Raw genomic sequence first — 8156 nt, 5'->3', positions numbered from 1 at the left:
CTCACGATTCAATCCGATTCCCATTCAGAGGCCCATGATTCGATTCAATCCGATTCCTATTCAGAGGCCCACAATTCGATTCATTTCCGATTCAGAGGCCGATTCGATTCCGATGCATCACTACAATGACTTACATTTTATAGTTCATCTAAAACACTGGTACCTTTTTTAAAAACAGAATTTCTGAATCTATTCCAGGAGTCAATGTAAAGCCTTTAAAACTGGAGTAATATGTTCTGATTGATCACAAACATGGTCATTAGTGGTGGAGACAAAATATCAATAAGGTACTGTATCGCATGGCTTTTATCTCAATACAATCGTGTCATATATTGATAACTTGATGCAGGAATTAGCACTGTGACAACATGTGAGGTAAAAGCGTCAATAATCTGGCGGAATAGTTTGCAAGCAATGAATGCATACACAAATTCCCAAATCAACAACAGTTGCTGTATTGATGTCTGTGGCTCGTTTGTTGAAGGCGATAAGCACATTGAGTTTGTTATTTTAGCCAGCCTCACAAAACAAAATCACCTCCAAACAGACTGTGTACGATTAAGATAAGGCTCAAGGTACTGACTACTTTGAGTGACTCATTGAATTTGCTATCACATCGACAGACAAGATGCGTCAAATCCCGGCGCCCTTTAATATCGCCAGTTGGAGCAGGTTTTGAAGGCATTTAGGGCAGAGTCCTATTATCGGTGTCTCAGGTATCTCTTGGTCGATGTAAAGATCATTTCACCTCAACCTCACTTGACCCGCGGGACAATGAAACGCTGCTAATGCCGCCATGTCGCACAAGGCTGCCCGTCAGGTGTCGGAGGGCCGGGTTGAAGACCTTTCTGAAGGCTTCTTACATAAGCCAGCAACAAAGACAGACACGTTTGGCATTGCTTAGTAATTTGAGTTACAAAGTAGATGGCAAACACGTAAAAACCTTCCCCAATTCGACGCCGCTATTTTCCAATCGGGAAAAGGGACCCCAGTTCATAGATGCTTTTGTTCACACACAAACGTTAGTCTAAATGGTGAGCCCATCCGACCTCTGTTGCTCACCAAAACAGCGGCGCTGAAGCAAGCAACAGTTTCTCAGATGATGTTTTGCCTTCAAGTAGAATCCGTGGTGATTATTTTAAACAATATTTCGTTTTTCAGTCCTCAATATCCCTGAAATGTCTTTCGTGATCTTAACACACTGCACATGCTTTAAAACATCCAAAACAAAGTAGTGAACCTGACGCATTTTGTAAACACGGGTTTGCTGACGTCAGAGACTATTAGTTTCACTGAAACCAACATGCTTTTATAAGCACTAAAGACCACAAAGTCATAAATAAAGCTAACAATTTGTAAATATGAAAAATAATGTGGAGGCTTAAGTGAACGTAATATAGATGTTTTTGTAAAGTAGTGAAGAATATTTGGTCATCAATAAATCTAACATGCATGGCTTTGTTGATCATTTTGTAATAAATGTACTGTAACATACATCGGGGGTGCCACTAAAAATATTTTAAAGACGATAATCATAATTCGTTCAATTGATTTCTGCGATTCAGAGGAATTATCCCACGCTGTTGTCCTATTTATGAATGAAATATGATGACATGCACAAGACAAGTGTGGGGAGCTCAGATTCGGTCTGCCTGTGCCTCAATCAAATTCACCCAAATCGCATTACAACACCTACCTGCTATTAGTTAATCTAAAAGGTAGTCTACTTTTGGTCAGACGCGCCGGGGACGTGCGATCGAATAAGCCGGCATGCATAATGAGGCATCGAGCACTTTATCAAATTCACAAACACGCAACACTGGACTTGCCATGGCACGCAAATGAAAATGCGCTCGTTTTTACTCTGATTGCAGTCCATGTTCTGTCACCAAATGGTCAGATGCGCTGGGGGCGCTAGCTCCGTCCGCCGCAACATGGTCTGTCAAATTCCCCAACAAGGTAAACAGACTTGCGCCCGCATGAAAATGAAAATGCGCCGGTTTTTACGCCAAGAGCACGGGTGCCCCGATTACGAAAACAGGCCCAATTAGCTTCAATTAACCAAACATACATGTTCTGTGAACTTCAAAGTCAATTTAGCCCTCAATTTGTTTTTGTAGGCATCAAAGGCAATGGAGAGTCTTCAAAGAAGCTAACGCGTGGTTTTTTTTTGAAAATGACGACAATTTAGTCTTAAATTCATGTTTTTGTAGACAACAAAGACAATAAGAATTTCAATTAACGTAACGTACGCGTTTTGTGAACATCAAAGACAAATTAGTCTTCACTTATTGTTTATGTTGACATCAAAGGCAATCTTCAAAGACCTGATCGAAATGTTTTGGAAAACATCAAAGATGACAAGTAGCAAGCAAGCAAGTAGCTACAAATATGCTGACACCTGTAACGCAGTCTCTCTCATGCGAACGCTTGATGCATCTCTTGCATTAGAAGTTGTCCTCGGATTGCCCGCAGAGTGATGTTCCTCCTCCGTGTTGCCTGCGCTCGCCATCTCCAATTTGTGGGACAAAATGCTGCCGGCGCACAAAGACAAGAGACTATGTCATAACTAAATTGGCTTATTTTCACGGGTGACACGTCAGTAAGGATGAGACGGCGGCCTTGATCAAAATCAGACCTCGCGCAAGCAGCCGGTTCATATCCTCCCGCAGTTGTCGTCGCCGAGATCTGTTAAGCACGCGTGTTAAATAAATGGCGAATCACAAGTCTCTGCATGTGACTGATGGACGGCGCTGTTAAAAACAACAACAACAACCAATCATTAGGTGAGGCCTGAAATGCTGGCCGATAAATCACGACAAAGCATATCCATGTCCAGATAGAGTGGAACCTACTAATTTGGCCGTGTGCGTTGAAACCAAAAACATTTTAAAGCCATCAGCCTTGAATGAAATTGCAGTAAAACGGGTTTTGTAAACATCAAAGACAATTACAGTTGCCGACGGATGTAACATGCTTTAATCTCCTCAAAAATCGACAGTGTGCCTTGTATCACGATGCGCCTTACGTAAGGACGTCGGCATTTCGGTCCGTCATTCAAATTCCTTCCTATTGCGTTCGCCCACTCATTGTCATCCGTATCTATCTAGCAGGCGTCCATGTTTTTCGTCATACTGCAACTAGAACTACCACTAGCCCAATGCTGCGTTTCTGGCGACGCGTTTCCAATGTTACAATGTGGGGACCCCAAGGTAAACTACACAGTCAGCTTCCAATAGCTGCCGGGACGGAGCAAAGAAAGGTTAGATAATGGTGAGTGCATTGACCGCTGTTGAACTCTCAGCCGAGATAGCATTTAGCATTAGCCAAAGTAATAACACAACCACCGGTCACCAGATTGACTCAATGTTCAAACTCGTCTGTCTCTGCTTGAAGCAACCCTCGAGTAGTTGAATGGTAAACAACACGCGGCGTTACCCGATATTTTGGGTCCGGTGTGAAACTAGCATAATAGCGCTAAAGGTATCAAATAAACATTATGGTACAATTACTTTATAGAATAAATTGGTTGACATACAATGCTTCTCAAAGATAATGAGCCTTATAAACCGGGTGCGCCTAATGTATGAAAATGTATTAGTTCGTTGATATAGCGCCGAATAATACGATGCCCATAACGGTTCGAAAAATACAGTACTTGTTTTGGTAAGCATCAATGACAAGCTAAAGTCTGAAATGAAGTTAACATAGGTGTGTTTTTTGAAACATTCAGCCTTCAATAAGCTTAATATACATGTAAAAACAAAAACAAAAAAAAGGATTTGAGTTTCACCTCTAAAGTTGAGCACCTGCGTGTTCGAGTCAGTTAAAATTCAAAATGCAGTATCTCTATATTATTATATTACAAAAATGTGAAATCGGCGGGGAATAAAAAAGAGGTCGCCAAGCTGATAATGTTTTGAACTGCGATTCACACGCTGGCTTGAGCTCAAAGAACACGGCATTCACATCAGATGAGCTTCGAAGCTCAGTGTTTCAGCAGCAAAGCGGCTTAAGAGCAGAACACGTATGATGAGGCGAGCCGTAATGGTAGACGAGTAGGGGTTTTTTTTTGACAGCTTTCCAGAGGCGAGCTGACAATGACACACGAAGAGCGGATGGAACCTTTTTTTTTCTTCACCGACGGGAAGGTGGGAAGGGATCAGTGTCACTCGCAAAAAAAAGTTTGGACCTCGCCAAACACTTTGATGTGCAGGAAGTTGGAGATGTGGATGGCTGTCATTTCCGTAAGGGACAGACGGGAAAGGGAATGATCACATGATCATAAATAAGTAATTTAACAAGAGTTTGACGGGGAACTCATTTTGGATACGTGCTCAAATGGCCCAGTTACATTTCAATCAATAAATAACTAATAGTTGTTAAACATTCCAAGATAAATGCTATTATTTTTAAATGCGAATACATGAATAAATAATGGAATGATAATAATAATTATGGGTAATGTTTATACCATAAATATTTGAATCATAAGCGCAATCTTTGATATATTGCCTGTGTGATTATGTTAGTATGGTTATTATTATGATAATGATGATCATCATCATTATGATAATCACACGATTTAACATTATATTATCGTATAATAATTTATTTGCATTGGCCAAACATCCCGAACGACCAGATGAAATAAACACGTCAGTGTTTAACATTGTAAGATTCTTATTATGATGATCAGAATCATAAAATAATTATCATCATTGTAAGGCAATACAATATACCTGTACATTTTTTTTATTACATACACACACACTCACACATATACATACATACACATACATACATATGTATGTATATATATATGAACATTTCTACATTTTTTCATTGTAATTTAATTGTAATATATTGATGACATTGTTATATTTTAATTTCATTATGATAATTGAAATAAATAAATAAAAAATAATGATAATCATCAACATATTATTCATAAAATCATATTCATATTGCCAGTATCATTAGTATTAATAATAATTAGTACATGCAAAATATGATGGCTAATTAAATGCCTATAACATTCTCACAGAATTAATAATTAAAATAATGATATTAACAATAATGTCAATTACATTACTACTGCTACTACTAGTACTACTACTAATGATAATAATAATAATAATAATAAAAATCATCATCATTATTATAAAATAATAAAGACAATATAATGATGATAATGGTAATGGTAATAACTATAATAGTAATGATAACAACAACAGTCATCTTCATCAACATAATCATAATTAGAATCATTTTTACATTATTATTGTGTTGCTTTTCTTCCAAATAGTTTAAAAAATATGGTTCTCAGAATATATTGTTGTGTATTTTCAAGCAATTTGCAGGCCACTTAACTCATTAAGCCAACTATGAATACTCTATTAGTGGTCATCCTACATTGTTATTTCGGGTTGCTATGGAAGAATATTCTTCACTCAGAAATTCAAATTCACACTTAAACATCTCAAAATCAAGCAAAATGAAGCTCGCATGGCGCAGACACTGATTACAAATTCTGAATTTCAATTTCGACACAGATACACTCCCATAGCTACCATTAATATATTCCGCACAAGTCTCATCAGAATGATTGCCACTTGTCCCAAAACCGATTGAAAAATCCATTACCCGGCATTCGTGTAGCGTAACGCACAAGGAAACCCTCGACAACAGCGACAACATTGAGACGGATTATGTAAAACACTGAAACACAAGAGAGTCGCTGGTTTCATAATCAGCGTGTCAGACACAACAGTGAGCGTGCCATACATTAGCTCCATGACTTCTGCTCAGTAGCCGCTGAACACGACTCAGCACTTTTTTCCCTCACATGTTGCAGGAATGAGGTGCGGCGGCACGTAAGTAAGGCAGGACTCCACGTGGTGCCGGTGTCAGGAAGACGTGGGCCGTGAGGATGCCACATGGTTAATGAACTCAAAGGTTAATGTGTAGACCAGGCCCAGACAGCACACAAATTAAACTAGCACACTGAAAACGGACTTGCTGAAGATGCTTGCTAGAATATAGCATATTCAAGCATATGGAATTCGTATATATACAGAGCAGCCATTTACATGCAGAAAAAGAATCATGATATTAGCTGATTAATTCATGATACTCGGTGTATCATGATACGAGTCATTTCTTGATATTATAGGATTTGTAATTCTAGATGTTTCACAATATTAGTTGTATTATTAGACTAGCTAATTTTGGTCCAGATCAAATTATGATACTAGCTACATCGTGATGCTAGTTGTATATTAATACTAGCTGTATAGTAAGTAATACAAGTTTATTTTTGATAATATCCGTGTCGTGATACTGGTTTTATCATGATACTGGTTTTATCATGATACCAGCACATTGATATAGTTGTATCATGATACATGTTATATCTTGATACTAGTGGATTTGTGACTCCCAATGTTTCACAATATTAGTTATATTATGGTACTAGCTAATTTTTTGGTCCTGGTCAAATCATGGTACTAGCTATAACATGATGTTAATTGTATAGTGATACTAGCTGTATCATAATTCAAGTTTATTTGTGGAACTGCCTTTATTGTGTTTCTAGTTGCATCATGATACTAGCCATATCATGACACTACATGCATCATGATACTTGTTGATTTTTGGTCCTGTTTGTTTTGTGACACTAACTATATAGTCATACTTGCCATCTTGATGATACTAGGTAATACTAGCTGATTATGTCATACTGGCCATATCCTGCCATACTACCCGTACCATCATATTGTGATACTTTTTGTGTTGAAATACTAGCTTTATTATTAGACCAGCTTTATTTTGATATGAGCTAGTTTGTGATACTGGCCACATTGAGAAACAAGATGATACTCAGTCGTGATACTAGCTTCTGTGTCGTATCATGATTCTAGCCGTATTAAGATACGAGTTGCCCCGTGATTTTGGTTGTGATGTGATTCTAGCCGATATCTGATACTGCTCGAAAGATGATACTAGTCATACCATATTAACTGATGTGTGATACTAAATGTATCATAATACTAGCTGTAGTACCTATTTTTCGTTTTTACTTTTTCGTCCCTGTTGGGAAGTTTTATAATGAATAATGCATGTAATTTATAACCAGTCAATGACTAAATTGGAATTTAGTAAGCGTAAAAGAGTGAAGAAGTTTGTGAGCATTTATTTAAATATACAAACACCAGTGGATGAGTAAATTGCCTTTCAAAGGAAGAGAGTAAGTGCAGCAGGACTGCACAATATTGCTAACATGGTTTAGTGTTGTGTTGATGTAAAATCGTATTCCAGTTTGAAGTAATAAAGAAGGATTAAAGCTAACGTCCTTTTCGCTAAGTCGGCAGATTGTGGACGTTCGCTCATTGATTCATTCAAAACAATTAGAAAAGTTTTCCTCATTGAAAAAGCAGTGAACCGATATGTTTGGCTGTCCTCCCTCTAAATGGGAAGCAGCAGGTTTGTTGTGATATTGGAAGCCTGTTTTTTAATTGTTCCAACTGTTCTTTTTGTGGCCGCCAACATTTTGTGAGGCTATTAGATGCAAAATGTCACGTGCGCCCTTCATTAATGGGAGGTATCCGTTCAAGACGTGAGGCATCGGCCAACTGCGCTTAATCATTCAACGGCTCGACAACACCAAGGTCAAGCTCGGCTTTCTTCTTCCTCTGTTTTCTATTCAGTACAGAATTTCTAATAACGTGTCTCTTATCCGCTGAACCTTGACCAAATGTGTTCAACATTAAGCGCCTGGAAAAAATGCACTTGGAGCGTGGTTGCATAAACAAACAAACTGCAAAACCTCAGACCTTGTGCAAACTTTGCCCCTCCTAGCAAAGAATAATTGTGAATTTATTAATTTAACACGTGTACTCCGCATGCTAGAGTGCATTTCGTCTGCAATTAGCATTTGAGTGTTTTCCAAAGGCCCTGATAGACCAAACCGACGTCGGAGGTCGTGAAGCGTTATGGAGGTCGAATGCGCCGTCTGTTTGGTTTAGTGGCCACCGTCGTAGTGTTGTAACCCGTCTGTAAGCGTCTTGGGGACGTTTACGTATGTTGAATCGGCGTCGCTAGTCGTGACATTTGGTCACTCTGATTGGCTGTTAGCTAGCAAATCAGCGCGTGGA

The 8156-nt window shown here is 38.6% G+C and overlaps 1 long non-coding RNA gene across 1 annotated transcript; it reads right to left on the bottom strand.

The window, feature by feature from the left end:
* Positions 1 to 3428, bottom strand: LOC147138838 (uncharacterized). The gene is made up of 3 exons (XR_015088978.1): positions 2856 to 3428; positions 2639 to 2753; positions 1 to 2534 (listed from the first exon to the last, which is right to left on the bottom strand). It is a non-coding gene; the product is annotated as an uncharacterized LOC147138838 (long non-coding RNA).
* Positions 3429 to 8156: the final 4728 nt, after the last annotated feature.

The sequence above is a fragment of the Filicampus tigris genome, chromosome 12 (genome assembly GCF_054856515.1).
Source record: "Filicampus tigris isolate MCC_2025a chromosome 12, RoL_Ftig_1.0, whole genome shotgun sequence".
NCBI classification, from domain to species: domain Eukaryota; kingdom Metazoa; phylum Chordata; class Actinopteri; order Syngnathiformes; family Syngnathidae; genus Filicampus; species Filicampus tigris.
This window is presented reverse-complemented; position numbering and strand designations above follow the sequence as displayed.